At 41.0% G+C, this 12,363-nt stretch overlaps 2 long non-coding RNA genes across 3 annotated transcripts in view; one reads left to right on the top strand and one right to left on the bottom strand.

Moving 5' to 3' along the window:
• Positions 1 to 12,363, top strand: part of LOC120379768 — a 137,889-nt gene that overhangs the window by 107,644 nt on the left and 17,882 nt on the right. The gene's annotated exons all lie outside the window — the stretch shown is intronic.
• LOC120379769 overlaps positions 8,462 to 12,363 on the bottom strand; it is a 34,047-nt gene continuing 30,145 nt past the window's right edge. The window contains exons 3-4 of the long non-coding RNA XR_005587577.1: positions 11,213 to 11,304; positions 8,462 to 8,849 (exon numbers count right to left, since the gene is read on the bottom strand). This is a non-coding gene — a long non-coding RNA (uncharacterized LOC120379769). The remainder of the gene's footprint in view (positions 8,850 to 11,212; positions 11,305 to 12,363) is intronic.

Below are 12,363 nucleotides of genomic sequence, written 5' to 3'. Positions count from 1 at the left end.
ACAGGCATTTGCAAGCACAATACCACAACAATCAATTTGCACATGCAATTATAGTTTGCATGTGATTATGGTCCCTGCAGGCACACATCAGGCATGCATTTATGTGAACATTTTTTACTTCCACTTCCATACCTAATTCATTGAAAATTTGGCTTGTTATTACTGGAGCACTGAAAGACATACAGTAATAGCTTGAGATGAGTAGTAAAATTATCCATTTTTTACTTGCTTTTCTTACAATATTTGGTTCATTCTGGATGCTATCCTAAAGAAGTTGCTTTTCTCATCCCTTACTTCAGCAAACTGACTTAGGTTAAGGGAATCAACAGCCATTAGGTTGGAGAACTTTGGGGAAACCTTCTTAATTATATGTATAGTTATAATTTACCACATTGGTCCTTACTATGTAGACTTATAAGCATGGAGACAAATAATTGAAGTTTTGTTGGGCATTCACAACACATTTAGAAGGCACTATGAAAAATTCAGTTTGTTTATTTTGATTTTTAGTGACCAAGTATCTTATGTTCAAGTTGCCTCCCATAAAATAATGGACAGTATTCAGTACAAACAGTTGAGACCTTAAAGTAATTATACAGTTACCAGTACAGTATTACCACATGTCCAGAAAGTACCCGTAATCTTTAATGCATATCACCTTTAAAAAAAAATCCAAGCTTAATTGCTGACTCCCTTTTCAAATGCCTGGAGGAAAAGGCATTTCCTTGGAAAGCTAGCAAATGCCCTGCCACAGCTAAATCACATTGATAAAGAGGAAGCTCCAGCTCAGATGTCGCTAAGGATCATCACAGTACCATGGGAATGTGGAGGTGGTCTTTTGGGTAACCGGGTACTAAACCACCCAGGAACCTGCTGGCAGCCAGTGCAGATCCCAGTAGTTGTAGGGTTTGTACTCTTTTGTGATTCCATCAGCCCTCAGGGTTTCTTTTGTTTGTTTTAAATCTTTCAAATAAATTCAGCACTGGAGAAATGTGCCAGCTTGACAGCTTAGGCAGCTGATTTTGTGTGTGATACAGACACCTGTTCACTAGGAACTGTATTAGGACCACCAACGCATTTCACTTGAGCTACTGAACAGCCATCAAGTGGTAATGACTTTCAATTACTCCTAACCTGGGCTGGAGTTGAACCAGTGACCTTGAAACAGTCTCTAGCCCATTAACAATCCCCTGATGTTTGAGTGTTCTGAATACTGCATAGGGGCTTTTCCTCTTTTCCCTTTATTTCAATTGTTAAAAGCACTTAGCATTGTGGGGAGGGAGGAATTGAAATACTCAATTTGCAGTTTCTCTGTATCTCTACTATCACATCCAGAAGAACAACTTTCATTTTCACTCCTGCTGAAATCAAATTCTTTTTTTCTCAGTCCTCGATATCCTGTCTGTCTCTGATCCCTTTTGCACACCTCGATTTCAAGAATCATTAGAAGCTGCTGCAATTCTCTTTAAATTACCGATGTGAACCTCTGCATCCCACTGTGAACCCTGGGATCTCCTGATTACTAGCTGAGTATGTGGAAAGGCTGAGCAAATAACACTCAGTGTGTTATGTACAGCATCGAACTTATTTGGCCCCTGTTTTTTTTCAGCATGTGGAATATCCACCATCAAAGCTCATTTTCTTCAAATTAATTGGTTATTTTAATAATTTGATATTTTTTTTCCAAAATTTTTCGCTCTGTGGATTGATCACGAACCGTTCTCAGCAAGTATTGGATATTTGAGCGATGTTGGTTAGTTGTGCTTAGTCAGAAAAGTCACATTGTATTGATTCTGTTCCCTGAATGGATGAACCAGGCCTTGAGTCTTTAAAATGAAGACTTCTCCCTGCAAATACGGTTGTGAGGTGAGACATTAAACTTAGTTACAAATGACTGAAGGCTACTGACTCTCTTATCACATAACTGCAGCTTGTCACTCACCTGGAAGAAAGGTCTAACTTCTCCTGGAAGGTTTTGAGAATGTGTGAGTCCATTTCAAACAGGTTTCTGAGATAGTTCCAAATTTCATTCTCCCTCCTGTTGCTGGATTTGTGTGTGGTGGGGTTATGACTTTCCTGACCATAAATAGTCTTGAAATAGGCTTTTAAAATGTGGCATCATGGTAGATCCTATTTGGCCATTTCTGGGTAAACAATCCTATCAAAGGTGATCAGCTTTCAGTCATGTCACATTAGCTTGTAGGTTATACACACTACAAGTAATATGCTAAGTGGAAGGGTGCTTATCTATAGCAAGGACAAAGTGTAATGTTCCGAATTCAGCATTAAAATAAAAAACACAAATGAATTAGGAAGGTTCTCCCACAAATACATATGATGGCATTCATTATAATCCTACATTGTGAACCAGACCTGGTGTTCCCCATACAGAAGACCTGATGTTGACTTACCTGACCCAACCAGCTGCCTGAGATTCCACCCCTACCCCCAGATATTTGCCTTACCACAAACTCCAAAGAAAGGGTCATGTTTTTGCAACACTCCTAACAATGTTATTACTAAAAGTCATGTCATAGCCTCAATCCATCAATCAATAGCATTGGCTAAAAGTTTGGTAGCCTACCCAGAAATACCACTTACTCAGATTATACTTCAAAAAAATCACATATTTCAAGCAAGGTGACAGCAGAACCCAAGGATTTTATAGGAAGGTCGGGTACCCAGAAACCCTTTTCCTAGAGTTACCTAAACAGTGTTTTTCTGTATCTTTTGTGGCCCTGTCTAGTTACACACAGGTGCTGTATATCACAAGGTGCTGCTACAGATCTCATTAAATAGGCAGGGATTTTAAATAAAGTGTTTTGAGAACTTGATGGTAGGGGCAACACTTTGGGCTGAGAGTCTGGCAAACCAGATACCAGCCTATACCAAGGTCCTCATGCCTCACTTGAATACTGACAAACACATGCCTGGAACCAGTCACAGTTCAGTCCGTGTTAGAATTGGTAAAATCAGTATTAGAGTTATGAAAATATGCTTAGTGTTTAGGCTGTACTGAATGCTTGTAAGTTGCTGCCTGCATTAATGTCACTTATAACATCTGTATCCCATATTGTACGGTAATATTTGAGCATTTGCATTTTCTCTGAAACTTTGCAAACCACCAGACAGGAGGAAGCATTAACTAGTGTGAAATACTAGGCTATGTGGACGCTACCACTTTTGTTGGTATAATTTATGTCGCTCAGGGGTGTGAATAAGCCACCCCCTGAACGGCATAAATTACGCCATCCTAAGCACCGATGTGGACAGTGCTGTGTCGGCCAGAGAGCTTCTCCTGCAGACATAGCTATTGCTGCTTATTGGGGGTGGATTAATTAAAGTCAAAGGGAGACCCCTCTTCTATTGGCTTAAAGCAGCTACACAGAGAGCGTACAGTGGCACAGCTGCACTGATGCAGCTGCACCACTGTAACTCTCTAGTGTAGCCATAGCCAAAGTCTCCAACAGGTGTTATGTCCTGCCTGACAAAGTCCTATTGACACCAGATGAACTGTCGTGCAACACCTGAGGACAAAAGACTTTGTTGATTGCTTCCCCCTCCCACTACAAAGAGGAGATGTGCAAGTGAATTCCTCCCATCAGCTGAGTTTTCAACTCAAAGCAGAAGGGAGGGAAGGAGTAAAAAATCCTAACAAGGAGGAACTGCTTGGATGCTGAGGGGCAAGGATTACTAAGCATAAGCAAAAGATCACCAGTGCTTAGCCTGGCTTAGCCCTTAAGGACATATAGAGATTGCTAATCATAGAAGCTTCTATTAGTTTTTGAAACTTAAGATTGGAACTCATTTGTGTGTATCTATGTTTACCTGCTTTAACTTTGTAAATAACTCTCATTTCCTTTTCCTACATAATACATCTTTAGTTTGGCTACAAGCATTGTCACTGGTGTGAGATCTAAGGTGCAATTGACCGGGGGAAAGTGACCAGTCCTTTGGAACTGGGAGTAACCTGAATTGCTGTGATTTTTGGTGTAAGGGATTATCTATAACAAAGGTAAGCTGATCTGGGTGGCAAGATAGATCAGAGTACCCAAGAGAACTGTCTGTGACTCCACAATGCCTGAGGAGTTCCGGTAACTCTGATAACTGGTTGGTGACACCTAACTATAGAACTCAACCAATTTGGGGTTTGTGCCCTGTTTCCTAACAGTCTGCCTTGAGTTTGCTACACTTCCAAGCCAATACAGGCGAGCTTGAGGGGGGCATGTCCAGAATTTAGGTAATTTTATGTGTGTAATATCCTAGTGACCACCAGTTATGTATCGTAACATCACACAAAAGTGATAGACAGCTCACAATAGTTATATGGCGACAATGAAAAGGATTAGAAACCAGGGAGGACAGAGGAGGCAGAGGAAGCATGAGCCAGGTTTACAGCTATAATATTATGTGCTGCTCAGTAGAGACCAGGGCACAGCATTGTGCCGTGATCAGGCTTGATGTAGCTGAAGTGGGAGAGGCAAAGATGGCTCTAAGCCACTTTTCTCCCCTCCCTATGATCCTAGAGGAAGAGAGTGGCTTAAAGCAGGAATTCTCAGCTGCTCACTTATGCTTTAAGTATGAGCACCAGAATAAGTGTCCCCACACGGGGTCCTATACTGAAATAACTATTCCAAAAGAATTGTAATATTCCAGATTAGCTCTTTTAGTAAATTTCCAAGTGTAGACAAGCCCTTATTAATTTTCTTCCTATAGTACTCATTTGCTCCAGCACCATGAATAATACAAATGCATGTGTAAAATGCCTGATATGCAATTTATTTTTTGGTCTATCATGAAGCAAAGTTGCAGGCGTGGTAATTGCATCTACAAATTTATGTACGCAATTGTGCATGAATGAACATGCTAAATCATCTGAAAATCTAGAAAAATCATTTTCTTACTATTCCCTGTCTCATTTTGGAAGAACAAGATCCCACTGACCATCAAGTACAAAGGGTCAGTTCTTTAACAGTGGAAAAAGTAATCCTCCTAAGTTTGTGTGTGTCCCTTTTCTTTCCTATAGTGGTATATTCGGGTTCCCACTACTGCTGAAGAGAAAAATTCTCTACTGGTGTAAGTGGGAAATACTCCATTGAAATCATGGAGCTACATCTATTTAGACCAGCAGACAATTTGGCCTGTAAGTTTAAGCACAGTCCTTTCTTAAACAGGATAATTTTAAAACATATGGATCTGCCAGTCAGAATGTAATAAAATGCAGAATATACTTGTAAAAAGAAATCTGATATTTACTGTTCAGCCATGTAATATCCTCCACTTATACAGCTCCCTCAAGGATAATTTTATGCGGCAAAGCTCTTATATTATCCAAAGTGCAGGCCTCTTACAGATGCTCCATTTTCCTTCTTTCAAACTCTCTTGCTCCTTTTTGTCTCTCTTCTCTTCTCCATCTTTCTTTAGGAAATGCTGGTTGAGCAAAGTGTGATACTGTGGTAGCAGACAGAGGCAGCCCAAGACAATCTGTTGCCTTAGGCAAAACTTCAGTGTGCCACCCACCTTTTACTCCCTAAAGCAGAGGTTCTCAACCAGGGATATATGCACTGGACTTTAGGGGGCGGGGGAAATGAGCCTTCTAATGGTTCAATGGTTATGGTAGGCATGGGGAGGCCAAGCACCAGGTTGCAATATCACTCACTCAGATTTGGCCTAGCCACCCCTCTGTCATGACATAGAGGTGGCCAGGCCAAATTTGAGCGAGTAGCTCTGCGACCTGGTATGCAGAATCACAGCACCACTTAGGTTTGGCCTGACCACTTCGCCATCACAACAGTTGGGCGGCTGGGCCAAATTTGAGTGAGTGGTGTTATGCCCTGGAATGGGGTGGCAGCACCACCAAGCTTTGGCCCTATCACCCTAAGCAGAATCTGCCATCCTAGGCATCTGCCTAGTTTGCCTATAGCTAGAGTGGCCCCTGGTAGTAGAGATGAGTAGCCCCTACAGACAGAACATCATAATGATTTCACAATATAATAGTGGGTAGTAGTATAAGCTGAGTATATTTTAACTCCACGGAAGATATAGGCCCTGGTTCTTATTTACACCAGAGTAAATCTTGACTGATTCCATAAAAGTCAATAGACTCACCGCTCAAACCGTATAAGCAAGACCAGAATCAAGCCCCAGGAATAATGAACAATGAGGTTACCCTTCAAGATAGCTGATTTACACTACCTGAGGATCTGGCCCTTTCTCTCGCTAAACTTTGTGGCCATATTCCAGTCTCTAATAGAATGGGTGTCAGTTATCTGGATCCAAAACTAGAATATGATCCTGTGTATAAAATCCTCCTAGATTGCATCCTAATCTTTCACTGTTATACTAGACAGACAGAGAGATGTCATACTGAACAGGAAGCACATAATATTTGCACATTTGCTACACCGAGCATCTGATGGGAAGCAACTCATAGTGTTGGGAGTGGGTAGTCTGGTAAGTGGGGTGCTGAAAGGCTAGCAACCATACAGGGCATAGAGTTAAGATCTGTGGTGTGTGTCTTGTGTGTGTAGTTGTGGAAGTGGTAAGATATGTGCCTGTGGATGGAGGAGTGGAGAGTATATACTGTACATTTCCTTGCTCTTTGGCTTTGAGTCAGGAATGTTATGTGTGGAGTGCAGCAACGTGTGACTATTATCCTTATTCCCATAGAAAGGATGATCATGTTGGAAGCCCAGCGAAGGAACCTCAGATTTCACTGTGACGGAAATTCAGTATGGAAGGCTAGTACAAGTCCCTCTGTACCAATTAAGCCCCCATTGGGTCTGTGCATGAGGTCAGCAAGCTAATGAGCTGTGGAGGGCCATCATCTTCCCCTCCCACTTTGTACTGTGGAACTAGTCTCCATGTATCATCTATGTATGGGGGCTACATGGGGAAGGGCCAAGAGAGAGACTATGGATCCACATGTGCACAGATGCAGGGCCCTAGTATCCCGTGCAATAAATGTGGAGGCACTGCAGCCATTGTTCTGGCATATAGAAAGTTCTGCATCCTTACCCTGGGTTAGTGCCATCAATTTTCTCCCCCATGCTCTGTTCACATTGAGTATGAATACAAATGCCTTATGCAGGTGGTGTGAATTTCACCCTTTATTAGCAGTGCTTTTTCTGTACAGTGTTTTTGCAGTGGGCTGGGCTGAAATGACTGCTTTCGCCAAGGATGCTGTGGCCAATACCATCCCCTTGTGAGCCAGAAAGGGAATGCTACAGCCGAATGCATCCCCTGATGAGATTTAGTCAATCACATCTACAATATCTCCTGACCTCAGCTTTCATACAGGTCAAGAACCCAAGTCCACTTCTGACCCCAGATCACTGCACAATGAGCTGTTGCCAGGCTCTGAGCGATAATAAGCTCTTGATTTTCAGCTGGGGGATAGAGTGATGTAAAAAAAAAAATTACCCCAAACCAACCCAGATCTCTGTTTGGACTCTAATGCAAGGGAGAGACGCATGCCCACTCTTGAGGAATTTAGACTATTAATTAGGCTGCACCCTTTGATATTTACCTTTGAAAGCAGTGCATCAAACAACACAGTGCATTGCACATCATTTTAACATTGCGCATGGCATGGCGCATGGGCTTCTGCCATGTGTAATGGAAGTTGACAGAAATTTAGAAAAAGTTGGCTTTAGATTGAGAGGCAGTGATCAATTCTGACAGCATCTTGCTCAACTAGATATTATTTCTGAACTGCCTAGAACCAAATGCCAGTGAGCAGTGCATGTCTTTCCAAAGTTCAAGAGGGTAGATGCAAACACAGGCCATAAAAGACCTGCATGTCTTGAGCTTGTAGGGGTCATAATTCTTTCCAGCAAAGTTACCTTTCCTGTTTCTATGAATTACTCTTACATTCTTGTACGAGATATGGTTTGAGGTATTTATGGTGCATTCAATTCTGCTATCATTGATTTACTGGACTAAACCTGCTTCAGGATATGATGTAAAGCCCCTAATTCCAAAAAAAACTCTTACATCTTGGTGAGAACAGCATTTTCTGCCCTGTTGCCCTCAAGCAGATGACCAATGGAGATAAACAGAGGGCACTCCACTCTCGGTTGCAATGTGCTTGGTGATGTGAAGGAATCAATCAGACAAAAGCAGATTATTAGAGTGTCTGAGAGAGATCAAACACTGTTGGCATCTTCACCCACACACGGTTGATTTACAGGCAAGCTGATAAAGTGCTGCAGCTCACTGTCAGAAGTACATGACAGCTCCTCTAGCTCTATGGATAAATTATTGCTGAAGCCCATGATAACATTTCTCCACCTAGCAACCAAACATAACAGGATGTGGCTTTTAGTACTAGAAGCCAAAGTGATACAAAGAGAAACATAGGAACTCTTCAAGCAGGAAGGTAGTGCACTAAGAGAGAAATGGCTTAATGGAATCACACACACATGCACACGTATTTTATGTAGCTACATAGAGGGGGGGTGCAAATAACAGGCAAATTTTTAGAATTGCAAACTTGGAAATACATATGCAAAATAATCCTGCATAATTTGGGTATGCAAATACTGCAACAGCGTGCCCATTCATGGTAATCATGCAGAGGTATATGCATACAAATTATGGCACACCGTTTCTGACTTCAGGGCCATTGTCTGAGTTTTTTAGTCTGTTTGTCTCACACACAGTAATTTTTAGAGCTGTACCTTTACATTCACTCCTCTTTCAACTTCACAAATATGCACAAACATGCAGAAAAAACAAGCAAATCAATTAGTTTTGTGCTGCTGACTGGAGAAGATAGCAGTGATATGGAGATAAGCAAATGATCTTGCTGGATGTAGCAGCCTCACAGTGCTTTTAAAAACAATGATCTGGAAGACAACATTAAACAAAAATATAGTTCAAATCATTCAAAGGCATTGATACTATTTTACTTTTATCTAATATCTTATGTTGTTAATTCTAATGCATATTATTTTATATTATTACATTGTAGATTTAATCAATTGGATCTTGCTCTAAAATTAAACTGGATTTATTGCATTATTGGTTATTAGAGCAGTAAGTGTTGAAATTTATGCCCTAAAAGGGGTAAATTAAACACTTACTCAGGAGCTCAACCTCACTGTCAACGTAAAATCTAGACATTTTCAAACACTGAGTTAAAAGTAGTTTCAAGTCCTATCTTGACTCAAAATCACCTTGCTGGTTTTTGTTATTTAATATACAACTTTATATTGTTTTTTTTAAAAAATAGTTTTTTCTGATCACTGCTGCTGTATGTAATATCCACACACAGAGAAGAGTCGGAAAATAAGTATCTAAAGGAAACAATGATACTATTTGTACACAATATGTTGCCTAGTGAACAAACTTAAAACAGGGAGTTTTTTCTCTCTCTGAACTCCTCCAGTTATAGAAGTAATAGATGTTACTTGGAAAAATAGTAGGTGAGAAATTTTGAAACATAACTATCATTTTTTGAGCTGATAGTGTTCCTTTAATAATTCCTTGCATTGTACTATTAACTTGTTCCAGTTCTCCTTATACAGACAGAACTCCCATTGGCTTTAGTCAGAGTTCTGTTTGCCCTGCTGTTTTCAAGAACAATTTCAAGAACTGCATTTGCACATCTAATTTTTATCTATACAATTATTGCTGGGATTGAGTGCAGTCATAGCAAGAGGACTCACAAGTCTGCCTAACTAACCATTTACACATGCTGGTGGCTGCTGTGTGTGCACAACTGCAATAACTGCACGTGCAATTTTGAATATGTGGGCCTAACTAGAGTGTTTTCTTTATGATTAATATCACAGTTCTCTCTGGATTATTTGAACTGCGTTCCTCTCTACTTTGGTTCTCTGTGTTGGGATGTGAGAGAAAGGGGTTCTGTGGTTGCTAGTCATATTTTAAAATATCAATATAATGTTTAGTCTAATCCCCCCCCCGCCACACACACACACACACACACACTGTAGATCAGTTTTCAGTGGACTGCATGGGGAGCATTTAGCTGTGTGACTCCTGTAAATGGCTTAATCCTTGTTACATTGAAAAATTACCTATAAATATTTCACCATTATATTTTATTATTACGGTCAAATTTATTTATTTAAGTGATAATAGGGCAGATGTCCCATTTTATGAGGCAATAATCTGGTTTGCTTTGGCTCCGTAGTTTATCCCTACCAATGAGCTGCATTATTGCTAGGGAAATGGAGAGCTTGTCCGATTGTGGTAATAACGTCCTATACTTCTATAGCACCTTTCATCTCAGAAGAATCTTAAAGCACTTTACAAATCCTATCAAGAATGATCTCAATAGCCCCAGTCTGGGAATCAGGGCCAGCACCAGAGTTTAGACTGATTGTGTCTCCTCTCCTGATTCTCTTCTCGTATACACCGTTGTAACGCAACCGACTCGGTGTAAGCATGCAGAGAATGAGGCCCAAGGTGCTGATGGATGTCACTCATTCTGAGACCCCCTACTGTAGCTTATGAACATGATGCCCTTCTTCTCAGACATCTTGCAAACACACCTTCGTAAAAGCATGAAACAGATCTCTATGGAGAATAATGTCTTGAGATGGATAATTGCAGTGCAAAGCCAGCCTTTATATTTATTGGAAGGATGGCTAGAAACCACATCAAATAGAAATGATTCCAGCACTCCATTAGACAATGTTCTTATTCCAGATGATTTAGAGTGTATTTCCGCTAGCCAGTCACAAAGTTAGGCAGCATTAGTGGCCTTTTGCTAGATACTGGTGCTGTTTCCAGATGTACATATTCTATGTTCTATGTAGTTTGGTTTTGCACTGCGTCAGTGGTGAAAGGAGCATTTAAGTCTAGGCAGGGCTATTGTCCCTGTGCTATTTTTACAGGCAGTCAGTGAGTAAGGAGGAGATTCAGATTGCCTAATAGCCTGAAGTGCCTAGGTACGCCAGTTCCCAGCAGCGATTTTATGGACCTGTCCCACTTGAGCTCTTGGTTAGTCTCTGAATAATGCTATATAACACATGTTCCCCCACACACACCAAGCGTCTCTGGCCCCTTCAGCTAGTTCCGGTGTGGCTGTATGACAAAATACCTCATCGCTCAATATTTCTAGGGCTACAGACACCTCCAGAACAATGTTTCTTGTCAGTTGTAGCCTGTTCTGGGGAAAAGAGTTGCCAAATTGAGGTTAGGCTGATAGTGTATGTTATCAGAGGAAAAAAGAGGGATTTACCCACAATCTGCTGATTCTTCTGCCTCTTCATTCTCTCTGTCTCATTCATTTTCTCTTCCTTCTTTTTCTTTCTCCTTATCCAGCTGAGGAGCCTGAAAGGCAAAGTAACTTTATTATTTTATGGCAAAAGTGTCATTTTAAATAGTAAATATTGTTTTATGTGTACTTGTACCTGAAAGTGGAAACTGGGGTATTGGAGACCGTGCCTTTAAGGTCTGAGTTTTCCAGACAGAGTAGGCAGGGCACTGTGAATGTCTTCTTAAGGCTAGCTGGATGTCTTGCTAGAACCTTAGGCACTGAGGGAACACCACAGAAATCAGCCCTGGTTAAGCTGTGTCAGCTTTGTTAAGGAAGATAGGCAGATCAGACTATGTATGCTCTTTTCACATCCAGGGGCCCTGTTCCTCCCCTTTGCAGGACAGAAGTGACTCCCATTGATTTCAGTGGAAAATACCTGTGTCCTTCAGAGTGAGTGGGTATGCAGGAGTCCATATAGCCTCCGTTTGGATAGACTGAGTCAATGGACTCCTTCCATAAACTATAAAGCTAATGCTAGAAAATCTGGAATCTCTTGTGACCTTTACTTTTCTGGGAAAACACTACCAAGTTATTAGGCCCCAATTAGGCAGGTTACTTAAGTACAGGCTTAAAATCACCCCTACTCAGTAAGTAGTGAATGGTTACTGAAGCAGCAAAACACTGAAGTCAGTGAGACTTAAGTACATGTTTTAAACTAAGTATGGGTTTAAGTGTTTTGCAGAATTGGGGCTCTCACCTACTAAGTTGCAAACCATTCTGCATAGATATGCTGCACTGTACGGCATGTGGTACTTTGGAAATTACCTTAGGTGGATGGGTGGAGACCAGAGAGAAAAGCAGCCAGACAAATCCAGTAATCTAGCAGTGAAATGCCTCTAGAAAATCTTGCATTTCTTAACATCTTTTTTAAATGATCATCCTGATAAGCTTGTGAAAGAAGACGGAGAAACAAAACCTACACAGAGACATACACTGAAGTTTCTCATGTGGAAAAGTGGCTTCTTTTTTGCTGGTGATGGGCTCAAGTCTCAAAATTTCCAAATACAGCAGTCTGGCAGTTGACGGAGCTAAGGAATAGGCTCAAGTCTATCTCTGCATTCAGTGTACTCAAG

The sequence above is a fragment of the Mauremys reevesii genome, linkage group 13, assembly GCF_016161935.1.
Source record: "Mauremys reevesii isolate NIE-2019 linkage group 13, ASM1616193v1, whole genome shotgun sequence".
In the NCBI taxonomy this organism is placed as follows: domain Eukaryota; kingdom Metazoa; phylum Chordata; order Testudines; family Geoemydidae; genus Mauremys; species Mauremys reevesii.
Note: the sequence above shows the minus strand (reverse complement) of the source record. Positions and strands in the feature narration are given on the sequence as shown.